General features: G+C 33.4%; 1 long non-coding RNA gene across 1 annotated transcript; it reads left to right on the forward strand.

The window, feature by feature from the left end:
* The first annotated feature begins 9,220 nt into the window (after positions 1–9,220).
* Positions 9,221–14,137, forward strand: LOC108474155 (uncharacterized). The gene is made up of 2 exons (XR_001869862.2): positions 9,221–12,130; positions 12,222–14,137. It is a non-coding gene; the product is annotated as an uncharacterized LOC108474155 (long non-coding RNA).
* Positions 14,138–15,152: the final 1,015 nt, after the last annotated feature.

Here is a 15,152-nt window from a genome sequence, read left to right on the forward strand (position 1 = left end):
ACTAAAACCAAATTACAGTATTTGACACATTGAAATACTGTTAAACCAACCTTGAAACACCCTCCTAAGGGTTCAGCCAAATCAATATTACAGCAACAAATTTTCAGATTCAATTCGGCAAGACAACTTACACTGATTTGATGTGAAACGAGGGTGCGTACGAAATTCGACTTCACTACTAGTCTGGGATGTTCAAATTAGTACCTAGAATCAAAATACTACTTAAAAATCAATAAAGAATAACCAATCAAAGGCCCTATAGCATTTGGCCAAACTAGAATTTTTAACGGAATTACTATAGCATAATTAAATCCACACTTCATGTTAACTAGATATGAGATACCAGATGAATAAGATCAAATATGCCCCTAATTAAGGATGTTAAGGTCTGATTATAATAAAACATAACTACTACTATATATACTTGTTATAAGATCAAATATGCTGCTACTGTAATAATCTACTATAAGCATGATAATTTCTACTATATATACTTGTTATAAACATGTTATTACTACCATACTAATCTGTTACAGCATGTCATGTTGCATTACATGGGGTGGGACGATATGAACGGAGGAAGTGTTAGCAGCTTTCTACATTATTTATTGGTTAATCAACACTGTATTAGCAGCTTTTATCTATACCAATTAGTGGTTTATCCACACCATACCAGCAGTTCATCTGCAATGTTTAGTGGTTCATCCACACATTGGTGTAAAAGTAGAGGAGTTCTGAGGAATTCCTATTGTGGAATGTAGCGAAGTTGGGTAGGACATTTTCTGTTAAATTGAAACTATATTGCATTCATCAGCATGTACATGCAAAACTAAGAATTTTGAGATAATCTTGTGTTGAATTGATTTGAAATAATGATACACTAAATTATTATTCAATGATGATTATTTTTACGCGTTATTATTTAGTATATTATATCAGTTTTTTGCATTGATTTATCTTGTGATGGGACTTACACTAAAATTCATAGTTCTGTCCCCTTTTCACCTCCATCTCTATAAATAACCCACCAAGTTTGAATGCGAACACGACATCCGGAGGGTCTTGGCTTGGAATATTTTACTTTTATTAAATTATTTTAGGATTATTATTTGATATTTTTATTCAAAACTATATTATTTTATTATTAAAAATGGCATGAGACTTTGTTTATGGTTTTTATATAGCATGCATGACATTTAATTTGATTTTAAGACATTGAAGTATGAACATTAATTCATTATGCATGAACTTGGTTTTATTAAAATAGAAACTCTTATAAATTTTCCATTGTTAAATTTTATTTAAAATTTTGAGTAACGAATAAATAAGAAATTAAATAATTTTTTTAAATAATAGTAGACATAGTTACATAGTTAATCTAAATTGATTTTTAGATAACTCGCGAGCTTTTATGTAAATAATTTAACTTTTCTTCCTAAATAAACAGATGTTTTAAAATGAGTATTTTATAAACTCTGTGTAACACCCCTAACCCGTATCCATCGTCGGAATAGGGTTACGAGGCATTACCGGATAATACACATCATTCACATACATTTATGCATTCATAATCAATATCTATTCAACTCATACACATTGTCCCTTATAAGGTCCTACGAGACCTTAAAACATGCTTAAAAGTGGTTCAAGACTAAACCAGTAAAATTTACAAACTTTGAGAAACTTATAAAATTTTCAAACATTAAAGCGTCACACGCCTGTGTAAACAGGCCGTGTGCCTCACACAGCCACCTAACATGCCCGTGTCACAAGCCGAGTGAAAACAAGGCATACAATCTGACTTGCACCACACTTCCGGAGACACGCCAGTGTGCCTTGGCCGTGGGAAAACTAGAAGGGTTACTGACTTGGGTCACACAGCCTGCCACACGCCCATGAGCCAGCTCGTGTGACACACACAGCCAATAGACACGTCTGTGTGTCTAGACCGTGTCAAACTTATAAGGTATACTGATTTTAATTCGAAGCGTTACCTTAGGGGACACACGGCTGTGTAGCATGACCGTGTGTCGCACATGGCTGAGACATATGCCCATGTCTCTGCTCGTATGGACAAAAATAGGTCATTTGTAAAGCCAAATTGCCACCCTTCTTTCATGCACACAAAGTAACCAAAATAGTACTAATTCATTACATATATAGGCAGCCAAAACATGCCAATTCATACACATATCATGCCATCTATCCACAACCATTTCAACTACTCAATTCCATATTAAAAAACATACCAAATCAATATACCAAAATCATCAAGACTTACATAAGTTCTAAATACATTTCCTTATCAACTTATCATCTATTTCATGTCACCAAAACACACTATATCATCACCTCAAAATCAAACCACAATATACCAACTTCCAAGCATTAATACACCAACTTACAACTATTTAAAATAGCGAACACATAATCATACCAAACAAGCCAACACATAAGGCATTATATATATCACTTATCAAACACAATTCAAGCCAACTTAAATGGCCATACATACGAACATTTACAAGCCAAATTTCATGGCTAATATCATAACTCAAAACATATTAAGATGACACTAGCCTATACATGTTATATACCATATATACAAAGCTCTAAAAGTACCAACGAGATGATCGATAGTGTGATGACGTTTCCCGAAGATCCCCGAGTTTGAGCTAGCTTTGATAATCTATAAAATAAGGAAAGAACACACAAAGTAAGCTTCAAAAGCTTAGTAAGCCATATACAAATAAAGTCAACACATGAATATTTGCATATCAATTCAAATATGCTAAACATAGCTAATCACATTCAAATTCACAAACCTTTCTTATTAAACATATATTCAATGTCTTAATCGAGTTCATCAAATATTTCCCATTTTTAATACTCGTATGAATTTCGTACGTACCTGAGTCACTTAGCTCATTCACATATTCTTTCTCGACTTGACTTTGCCCGTTGAACCATTCCGAATCGTTAAGGATACTCGACAATCACATATAACTCGTACAATGCCATATCCCAGATATGGTCTTACATGTTATCACATATCGATGCCACTGTCCTAGACAGAGTCTTATACGTAATCGATTAACGATGCCAATGTCCCAAACATGGTCTTACATGTAATCACAATACAACGCCAATATCCCAGACATGTTCTTACATGTAATCACATCTCAGTAACCTAATGTCATGACATTCGTATCTTATACTATTCCTAATATTTGTATGGGACTTTCAGATGTCGTAACTTTGTCGATTCTTGCTTGTAATTGCTCGTTCGACATTCATAACATTTCAATGACAAATAAATACATATAATTCAATTTAAAGACATTTATTTGCATATGAACTTACCTTGTAGTCAGAATAGAGGGACTTGATTGACTATTTGTTAACCTTTGATTTCCCCCCATTTAAATCCGATGTCTTTCATTCTTGATCTAAGCACATTCAAAATTAACTCATTTATTCACCAAACCATTCAATCTAGTCCACAAACACATATTTGGGCATTTTTTCACTTTATCCCTAAAGTTCCACATTTATTCAGTTTAGTCCCTATTTCACAAAAACACAAATTACATAAAATTTAATAAAAGCCATTCTTAGCTGAATTCTGTATAGGTCCCTAGTAGTCCATATTTTTCATCTATTTCACAATTTAACCCCTCAATTTACACTTTTTTCAATTTACTCCCTAATATGTGTTTTTGCTAAAAATCACTTTACAAAACAATGTATATCAAACACCAAGCTTTCATATTTCATCATCAAACATCCAAAACACATGAATTTATCAATGGAAACTTTCAAAATCATCAACACTTTCAAAAATTGAGCATGGGCTAGCTAGAACACGAAGCAACAATCACAAAAACATAGAAATCATCAAAAATAGAACAAATTTTATACATCAATCAAGATGAACAAGGGCCGAATGGATGAAAGCTCAAACCCTATTTCTTTTTGCTGATTTTCGACTATGAATGATGATAATATGGTTTATTTTAACTTTATTATTATTATTAATAACCTTATTAACCAATTTACCAATTTGACCTTAATTAAACCATTTAAAAACAACTTAATGGATGTCCATTTATGACAATTTCCATTTTCAATGGTCTAATAACAACATAAGGACCTTTCATTTAATAAACCATAGCAATTAAACACCTTTATCAAAGAGAATGCAACTTTTGCATTTTACGTGATTTAGTCCTTTTCTCAAATTAACCACTTAAACGATAAAATTAACACACGAAAATTTCACACATATCTAATTTCATGCTGTAAACATAAAAAATAATATTAAAATAATTTTTTAACCTCATATTTTTTGTCCTAAAACTACTATTCTAATTTAGCTAAAATTGGGCTATTACACTCTGATATCTTAATGGGCCATCTCGACAACCAATGTAATCTCTCGAATTTTGGCCTAATGTCTAGGTTGGGTTAGGTAGGTTACATTTAGTTGCATCAAAGTCAAATTTTCTAAACTCGAACTATGAAAACTGAATGAGTCTGTATGCATGCATTAAAAAAAAAGGTATTTTAGGAAAAACCATGCCACAAGTTTTTGAAAACGTTGATTTTTTATAGGAAAATTAAATCTAAGACTTCGATGTCGGTCATACTATAGCTATAGTTACTTCTAAAACTTTAGATAAACTACAAATCATAATCATTAGATTATAAATACTCAGAAAGTAGCTAATGCATGAAAATTTTGTTTGAAAACTGTATATATACCTTAGATATTAGATTTTCGAAAGTACACTATGAATAATAAAGGTAGACGTGGTAGGCGTAGGCCATGTAGAGCAGCGCCAATTAAGCCATCCACTGTTTAGGGCAAAAACCCAATCCCTGGGAAGGAGTATGTAGAGAATTCTACCACCAATAATGGTGGAGGTTACGAAAACGGAGATGATGTACTGTCACTAGTGATGCTGAAAGTGCTACAAAAGGTTACTGGATCCCAAACAGGATTGGGTAGTCTTGAATCCGTTACGGAAAGGCTTTGATAAAATAGGGTGAAAATATTCAAAAACGTTGCTGGAACAACTCCTACCGTGGCAAAATACTGGATAGAGTCAACGGAAAGGATTTTGGATATTCTAGACTGTACTTTGGAGCAAAAATTAAAGTGCACTATGTCTTTGTTAAAGGAAGAAGCTTATTCTTGGTGATAGTCTATTGTAAAGGGTACACAGGCTCGGTAGTATGTTGTAAGGGTAAGCATGCTAAACGAATAACTTGGGAATATTTTCAAGAATCTTTTTAAAAGAAATATGTAGGCACTAGGTATGTGGAGGCTAGTAGAATCGAATTCATCGAGTTAAAGTAGGAAGATAAGACTGTGTCAGGATATGAGGCTTAGTTTTTTATGATCAGCCGTTATGCCCAAGGAATGATCACCATAAAGCAAGATAAGTGTGTGAGTTCAAAAATGGGCGCTATGTTACAATCTCAAAATATAGGTTGCTCCATACTAGGTACGAGTATTTAAGGCCCTAGTGGAGAAAACCAAAATTGTGAAAGAGATCAAACAGGTGGAATGAGAGAAACAAGAGTAAAGTAAATTCCTAGCTAAAAAAGACTCTAGCTCCAATGGGTCAAATTTTTGTCCCTCGAAATGAGCCAAAGAGGGCAAACTGCAACAAGAAGTTACTGTAACTAACCTTAGGGGTTTGTTTCCCCATTGTTCGTACTATGAAAAGCATCACTTAGTCAAGTGATGGAGGAAATCAAGTACCTGCCTAAAATGTGAATCAATGGAGCATATGTACAAGGTTTACACGTTCTTTTTGAAGACTTATTTGGCGTTTGGTGGCTTTCACTTATGAGCATTTTGGTGTTTGGTGTATTCCCTAGTGTTTGACTCCTATTTTGCTAAGGTTACATTGTGCAAGAAATATTAATTTTCATTATTAATATGTAATGAAACTTAATATATTTATTAAGAATGTAAACTTTATGAATGTGGAAATATGCTCTATGTGGATTAGTTACGAAACGTGTTTTTATGCTTGTTGATATGGAATAAGAATGTGAAACTAAATTTGAATTGTACATATTTGAGTTGTATGTTTCTTATTAAGTGTATCTTGTTTTATAAGATTTAAGTTTTACCATGTTTTTATTCTAAATTAAATTATAATCTTGTTATGACAATCTATGCATGGCATGCTCACACCAAGGTAAGATAAATATAGTGTTTTCCATTTGAACTTATGAAGAATTTCATGCTTATGCACTGTTGTTTTTGCGCGTAGATATTGCTTTGGATTCTTGAAGTCCAACTCGACTCTGGACCATCTCACTATCATCAAGACCTTTAAGAGTATGAAATTAGTTTATATGTAGCTTATACTTAGGGTGTCAACATGTATATATATGCTAGTTTCATATGCCATTTAATATTTTGAAGCATGAGGATTTGAATTGTTGAGTTGGAGACTTTTGGTGATTCTTTAACCTTGAGATGTATAAAACATTTGGCAAGCATGCATGCATTTAACTATCTTAATTTGGGCTACTTGTGGATGTGTGTTGTTCATTCTAGATGCCTTTAATGATGGCTAAATGTCTTTATAATGATTTTATTTTGAGTATATTAGAAAGTGTTTGAGATTAATATTTCATACCTTGAATTGATCTTTGTGATGGTTTTATATTGGCATTGTTTAAATGTGTTTTAGAGTGTATTTGTGGAATTTTCTAAGTGAAATTTCAGTCTCTTACATAAAGAGTCTGGTGCTCTTATTATTCGTATTGGTACTTTTGCAAGACAGGTGCCAAAAATTTAGTCCCAAAGGTTCAAGTTTCAATACCCTTATTTAAGTATCAAACTCCAAGTTGACAATATCTAAAATGCTATAGTAATTGGGCTGAGGTGTCATTACCAAGCACTTGGGTACCAATACCTAGGCCTAGGTATTTGAGCATGTGGGCAATGTCTCTATACTATTTTAAGTGTTTTGGGCTCGTTGAAGCTCATTTTCGATCCTAGACACCTCCAATCATCCATAAATTTTTTTAAAATTAATTTTTAAATCTCTAAAATAATTTTATTGAATATGAATTTATTTGATTAACTCAAAAATTTAAATTTTTAGTATTTTCAAGATTTTAATTTTTAAATCTCTAAAATAATTTTATTGAATATGAATTTATTTGATTAACTCAAAAATTTAAATCTTTAGTATTTTCAAGATTTTGTTTTTACGGTGGCACCTTCCATTCATATTGGACATTGAGATGGGTGTGGGCGTTACAATATTAATTTAGTTTAATTATATTTATTTGTTAAAAATTAGTACAAAATTTAAATTTATTGAAAATTTAAAAGATAAATAATTTTATAAGTTAAGAATGCATTATTTATATTAAGTTATATATTAATCTTATTTAACAAAATATTTGTCATTAATTTTTACCTTTAATATTAATTTAAACATAAAAAACTAAACATTGACTATAAATAAGAAAGATAGTAGTGTAGGATATAAAAAAAATTAAATATTTAAATTTAAATTTTAATAATTTTAAAATAATTTTATATTTTTTGAATATTCAAAATTAAACAAAATTGAAAAAAATTAGTATTTTAAATAATTTAATTTTTGAATATTGAAATTTATTTAATGTTTAAATAGTATGTACTATTTTTATGATTAAAAATACGTATTACTTTTTCATAGAAATAAAAAGTATGTATTACCAATTTTTTCAAAAAAGTATTACATTTTTCAGTGTTCCTTGTTGTTTAATATATTATCATAAAGTTATCAACGGTTTTGGTAAGGATTTTGTGTAGTTGTAATATCGGTTAATAATTAAAAGATTTTTGTTCATAATATTTATTGTCATAAATAATAGTGAATTTACATTAATTAAATATATATAAAATAGTGATATGTCAAATACATATATTATTTATTTGCCATTGTTTTAAATATGTGACCTAAAATACATATTTATCTAAATACTTAGATTCTTGTATGTTTTCTCTCTGTGATAATGTTGGATCTGAAGGTGGTTCGATAGAAGATTTAATCCTTAATAAAGCTTAGATTAAGTATAATGAGGAAAGTGTGAACAGAGAAGTGTTGGTGGATCTAACTAACGAGCCAGTTATTTATTGGAAGGACAAACTTGTTGGAATTTCATCCAATAATGGGGGTAAAGGTTTAGAGGAGGAGGAGGAATTTGAGTTACTAGAAGGAGATATTTAGAAGTCAGTAATTAATGGCACTCCCTCAATCGAATTCTCTGATAGGATTCACCAGATTCTTATTCGGGATATGGAAAACATTGTGGTTCTGAAGCTTTTGGGGCATAACATTGGTTTTTCGGTGCTTCAGAATAAAATCTATAGTTTATGGAAGTCATCGTCACCGTTCCAGTTGATGGATATTGAGAATGGTTACTTCTTGGCCAAATTTCAAAACAAAATTGCTCTCGGAAGGACCCTGGATCATTTTTGGGCAATACCTGACAGTTCAACCTTGGTCGATGTCTTTTAATCCAGCACATAAATTTCCCAGTGTCGTAATGTCGTGGATAAGACTACCGGGCTTGCCAGGATACTTTTATAAGCGAAAAATTCTGACATAAATAGGGAGTTTAATCAGCAAGGTTGCCAAACTAGATATGAACACAGACAATAGGATTAGAGGATGTTTCGCTCGTATGGCTGTGTATGTCAACTTGGATAAACCGTTGGTGTCCCAAGTCTTAATCAATGGAAAAATACAGAGGGTCAAGTATGAATTCTTACCAACGGTCTGTTTTCACTATGGACGGTATGGGCATGTAAAAGAAGTTTGTCCCTTTAGGGTCCTTGAACCCACTTCTGGGAGAACGATGCCTTCGTCGGAATCTTCACCAGAGGCTATGAATATGGTTGATGATGAAACGGGGGAGAAAAGTGATGGTTCCGGCCTGTGGATGTTGGTAGAGAAAAGATCTCATAGGAAATCAAGGGATTCAACACAATCAGGGCCTAGAATTTCAAAAAAGAATAATGAAGGTTTCTATTTTAGGGCATTGGCAGAAAATGAAGGTAACGTTGGCATTGATTCTGGGAAGAATAAGGAAATTGGGAATATACGGCATAGAAAGGGCAAAGAAACAACAAATGAAGGAATCCAAGGTGATGGGTCTAATATGCATAAGGTGGGCCACTTTAGTAGTCAAAATAGAGGCCCAACTAATCTTGGGTCTTAAAAATGTGGTAAGCCATTCAAAGTCTTCTAATAATGCCAGTGGGGTAGATAATGGGCCCGTGTCACCTAGGAATTTGGTAAGTCACCCAAGACAAAATTTTAATGGGGGATTCAAAGGCTTAAAGGGAAGCAACATGCTGGAAGATAGCATATCAGGCTAAGGAAACGGGTCAAATTGTGGGCCGAGTGAAAACAAAAAATGGTTGAATCCGATCGGGTTATGGAAGAATCGGGTCAGCTTTTCACAAACCTAGTTGCTACTGGAAATTAGGGCAGAGACGTGGATGGTGGGAATGCTGGTTCAGGCTCTCACTCGCACTTTGCTGGTGATGGAAATAAATCGGTAAATATGGCACAGGCGAGGTCATCATTGGAGAGAGTTGTTGACATCACAGATTCCAAAACAGGTGATGGTCTCGACTTCCGAAGGCATTTGGCGGTCACCTTTAAATAACCTCATGAAGCACTCGTCGAAAACCAAAGGGAAAGGAATTCCGATGTGAATTCGGGGAAAGCGAAAGATAAAGTTGCTGGGAAATTTTTAGGGGCGAAGCATGGAGGTTCGCGTCTTTCAAAACCCCAGAACAAAATTAATCTTTAAAAGGGTAGCAGATTCAGAACTGTGGGAAATTCCAAGGTTTTGTTACGGGAATCAATGGCACATTTGGACGAAGCAATTTCTTCTCAAGCTGTGGAAGCTTTGGGCTTAGGTGGCCCAAATTTAAAGATTAGGCAGGCAACAAGACAAGGGAGAATTCCCTAAACAGTAAGGCTCTGGAGGTTTTATTTTTATTTTATTATTTGTCTATATTAATTTATATGGATTTAAATCTGACCATTTTTTGTGGAATTGCCAAGAGTAAGTGGTAAAAAGGCTAATTTTATCATTGAAAAATTGGGTTTTTTAATTCTCATCATATTGAAGCTATTGGATTTTTAGGAGGAATTTGGGTGGGTTAGAAGGAATCTGTTAAGATTTGAATTATCCAAAATCACCCATAGTTTATTTTTCTATGCGTGTCTGGTAATGTTTATCTAAATCCCATTTTAATATCCTAGGAAACGAAAAGCACTTTGGGAAGATTTGAAATTTGCTTTACCTCATGATTCTTTACTATGTTTAATTATGGGTGACTTTAATGTTATCTTATCACTTGAAGATAAAAAAAAGTATTTATGCCATAGGGAAAAGATGTAATCTTTTTGGAAATTTTGTAGATTCTTGTAATTTGGAGGATTTGGGATTCATCGGTCCATCCTTTACTTGGCAAAAAGTTGGCACATTTGAGAGATTAGATTGTGCATTGGCTAATGATTCATGGATTTCAGCTTTTCCACAATGCATTGTTTCCCATTTTTTGAGGATTAAGTCTGATCATAGGCCCATTCTTCTAAGGACCAATCTAGATATTAGCTTGGCCACAGGGAGACCTTTTAGGTTCTTAGTAGGATGGACGAAGCATGCAAATTTTTCGTCCTTTGTGAAAGATAAGTGGCAGTTCTTGGGTAATACAGATAGTTCTCTATCTAGTTTTACTTCACATGTTAAAGAATGGACAGGTCTGTTTATGGTTTTATAGGCTTTCATAAAAGACATCTTATAAGATCACTCTCTAATATCAAAAAGGCCCTAGATCATTCTACCTCTTCTCGGTTAATTCAATTAGAGATTGATGAGCGAGATGAGTTGGAAAATTTGTTGAACCATGATAAGCTTCTTTGGAGGCAAAAAGCTAGGTATGACTGGCTCTAGTTTGGGGATCGTAACACCAAATTTTTTCATAGTCGAATGATCTAAAGAAGGAAATTTAACCATATCATGGCCTTACGCATGGATAATGGTGAGTGGTGTTCAGATTAAAATATCCTTAAAAATGGGGCAATTGGTTTTTTCGAGACATTTAATGGCGAAAGACCAGAACCCATGAAGGATCTACCATCTAACATTTTTCCTTGTCTCAAGACCCAGGACATTGAGTTTTTGGAAAAGTCCATTTCAAATGAAGAAATTAAGAAAGCCTTCTTCAACATGGATCCCCCAAAAGCTCTGGGAAGCGACGGATTTCATGCATATTTTTTCTAGAGTCAGTGGGATATTTTAGCAAATTCAGTTTGTGATTGGGTGCAAGGAGTATTCGCTGGTAACAGTATTGACCCAAAACTAATTAACTCATTGTTAGTACTTATTCCAAAGAATGACAAGCTAAAGGACTTCAACCAATTTCGCCCCATTAGTTTATACTCGGTAATGTGTGAATTAGTGATGAAAATTATTTCTAACAGATTTAAATTGGTTTTTCCTAATTTTATCTCGTAGGAACAAGTCAGTTTCATTGCAGGACGCAATATTTTGGATAATGTTATCATAACACAATAAGTCATACATTCTATGCGAAAAAAACGTGATGGCAAAAAATAGATGGCAATCAAGTTGGATTTAGAGAAGGTTTATGATAGAGTAAGTTGGGAATCTATCGGTGCTTCACTACAGGCTGTGGAAGTCCCAATTTTTCTCAGTTCAGTAATTATGGTGGCTATCTCATCTTCGACTATGCAAATTCTCTGGAATGGAACTCCCACTCAGAAATTCAAGCCATCTAAAGGAATCAGATAGAGTTGTCCATTGTCAACGTACCTTTTTGTGCTTTGTATGGAATGGTTAAGGCATCTTATGCATGCGAAGATTGATGAAGGTAAGTGGTGTCCAATTCATCTTTTAAGATCGGGTCCTAATTTATCTCATATTTTTTTTCACAGATGATTTGGTCATTTTTTGTAAAGCGGAGTTAGATCAAGCTAAATTATTAGCAGACATCTTGAATCACTTCTGTGCTTTCTTTGGACACAAAGTCAGTACTCAGAAAAGCAATATTTATTTGCTGAAGGTGATACTTGCTCACAGATCAGCCAATTATTTGGCTTTCAAGTGGTTTAAAACCTTTGCATTTAACTAAGCGTGCCTCTTCTTCATGATAGGGTCACTAAAAATACCCTAAGTTTTGTTGTGGAAAAGGTGAGGCATAAACTACAAAGTTGGGAAGCAAGGAAGTTATCCATGGCCAGAAGAGTTACCCTGGTCCAATCTATTCTCCTTACCATCCCTAATTACTTTATGCAAACCATGTTGATTCCGAAGGGAGTTTGTGAAGAGATTGAGAAAATTGCTAGATGGTTTATTTGGGGTTGCACTTGTTTTCATCTAAAACTTACTTTGGTTGGGTGGAACTCCATTTGTCAGCCAAAATCTTGCGGTGGGTTGGGATTTCATCATTTACATTATCGAAACAGTTCTTTTCTCATGAAGATTGGATTCAACTTAGTCACTAAGGATAATGCCTTATGGGTATAAGTTCTCCGCACGAAATACAGACTGAAAGAACAACTCTCGAAGTCATTTGCCAAAAGCCAGTTTTTGCATTTGTGGAGGTCCCTCTCTAAGATATGGCCCCTCTTATATGAGAACTTAGCTTGGTCAGTGGTGAATGGTACAAGTATTGGATGCTAGAAGGATTCATGGATCCCGAAAGTTGCCCTTTTACTTCTGCATATTCCCGCACATGCTAATTTCGATTTGGAATGCACCCTTAGTGATTTGGTTACTTCCAATAGGACTTAGAATCTTGACCTATTTCGTATGTGGCTGCCTGAAGAGGTGATTTAACAAATTATAAGTATCCCTCCACATCCTTCATCGGGATTGGATAGGGTGACTTGGGCTTCCTCAGCATCAAGTTGTTTTTCTGTTCGTAACGCTTTCTAGTCCTTAAAACAAGATCCATGGAATTCTAGAGATATCTTCTGGAAGAATATATGGAAGTATCAGGGGCCTCAACGAGTTCGTTTTTTCCTTTGGCTATCTAATTCAGAATGTTCCAGGAGGGGAATGGGTTATAACAGCTCTTGGTCCTTATGTGGTCACGAAATTGAAGACATTCTTCATGTACTTCGACATTGTTTAGCTGCAAAAGAAGTGTGGAAGCATGTGGTCCCAATCGATCAACAAACCAAGTTTTTTTCTAATCCTTTTTATATTTGGTTATCTTTTAATCTTTGCTGCCCATGAGATTGCAGAAAAGTGGAGTTCTTTGGTCATGTTTTTTTGGTCTCATCATCTGGTGATTTAGGAGAATAGAAATCTGTTCATCTTTCAAAATGTTACTTGGTCAGCTGTTGAAATTGTTAAATCTTCTATCAGTTGGGCGCAACAGTTCGAATCATGTCAAAACATTCATAAGCCCAATATCCCAAAACCAGAGTACCAAAAGCATTCTAAAGGATTGTGGCTCCATCTTTTCTTTGATGGTGAAGTGGAGTGAGCCATAGAAATGCTTCTGTTAGAGGAGTGATACGTGATCAGACCAGTAATTGGAGCTTGGGTTACAATCGATTCTTAGGTAAATGTAATCCTTTTGAGGAAAAATTTTGGGATATTCTTGATGGGATCCTCATTCTATTAAATAAATGTTACAAACGGGTCACAATTCAGACTGACAATTTAGACGTGGCAAAGGCATTGTCCGACAAAGAACTGGAAGATTTATGCAACAAAGTTCTTAGAAGGGTTAAAAAGATTATGCGTTCTGAAGGAAAGTGGCGGGTCAAAGTTGTGTGTAGGGAAACAAACTTACTTGTAGATCAATTGGCTAAGGTCTGCCTTACATGGAAGTCAAGTTTACAAAATTTTGATGTGCCTCCATATGAGGTAATAGAGGTCCTTCAACAAGACAAAGCTTGTGGTGCTTTTAATCTTTTGAGTTAATAATAATTTTGTTTTTCATTCACCAAAAAATATATGTGACTTAAAAACCTTGTAATATATCTACTCAAATGTTTTAATCCATTTATATTTTTCTAATTTGTATTAAATTGTCAACAAAAAGTTGGGAACGGAATCATTATCACCCTCATTCTTGGCCCGATCAAAACATTTTTTTAGGCAATTAAATTACGAATATAAATACATATATTAAATAACTAAATTTAGTTTACATACTTCAATAAAAGAAGAATGTGGCCACGTAACAAAATTTTTATAATTATTTTAAAACCTTACTTTAGATTATATATATGATGAGGTACTCTATACTAAACAATTAGAGTGAATGAATCCCCAAAACCTTGGAGGTCCAAGTTACTCACAAAGCAAGCTATAATCTGAGGTATACATTCTACATGCCAAGTGATCGTTATATGAGAAAATTGCTTATATTTTTAGCTATTCTTAAATAGTTATTTTAACAAAACATATAGTCTAATATTATTGTTAGGCAGACAATTTTAGGTGCTACTTTATAATATAACAAAATAAGTCCAAAACTTTGCTTTAAAAATGGAGTTGGCCCAACTTTGCTTTTATGCAATAAAAACTTTTCCAAATCCCAAAATTTTAGCACATATATTTTCACCCTAGATTTAACTTGATTGAGATTTGCGAAACAAAATAATTCAAAGCTTGAAATATGTAGTTATAAGAATTTGAGATTTAGTTACTTAAAAGTTAAATTTTTTATTTTTTATTTAAAATCATAGTTTAATAGTTTCATCAAAATTTATTTTTTGTCAATCATATATCATGCCATGTAATGACATGTTAATCAAAATTTCAAATTAATAAATTTTGATAAAAAATATTTAAATTTTAATTAATCTTTTAAACCAATAACATAGAAAAACTTAATTTTTAACTTTTAAAGTACATAGATTAAATCTTAGCATCATATTTTAACCAAACAAGCCAAAGAACCAAACAACTCTGTGGTCACCGACACATCATGGCTTTTTTTTTTTGTAAAAACGACTCTAAAAATTTGATTAATTATGAAAATGACTCACTTTTATGATTAAACACGAAAATGATCTGAAAGCTACAGTAAATTTTAGTGGAGCCAAAGTGTTTGGTGCCATCAA

The sequence above is a fragment of the Gossypium arboreum genome, chromosome 11 (genome assembly GCF_025698485.1).
Source record: "Gossypium arboreum isolate Shixiya-1 chromosome 11, ASM2569848v2, whole genome shotgun sequence".
Classification (NCBI taxonomy): domain Eukaryota; kingdom Viridiplantae; phylum Streptophyta; class Magnoliopsida; order Malvales; family Malvaceae; genus Gossypium; species Gossypium arboreum.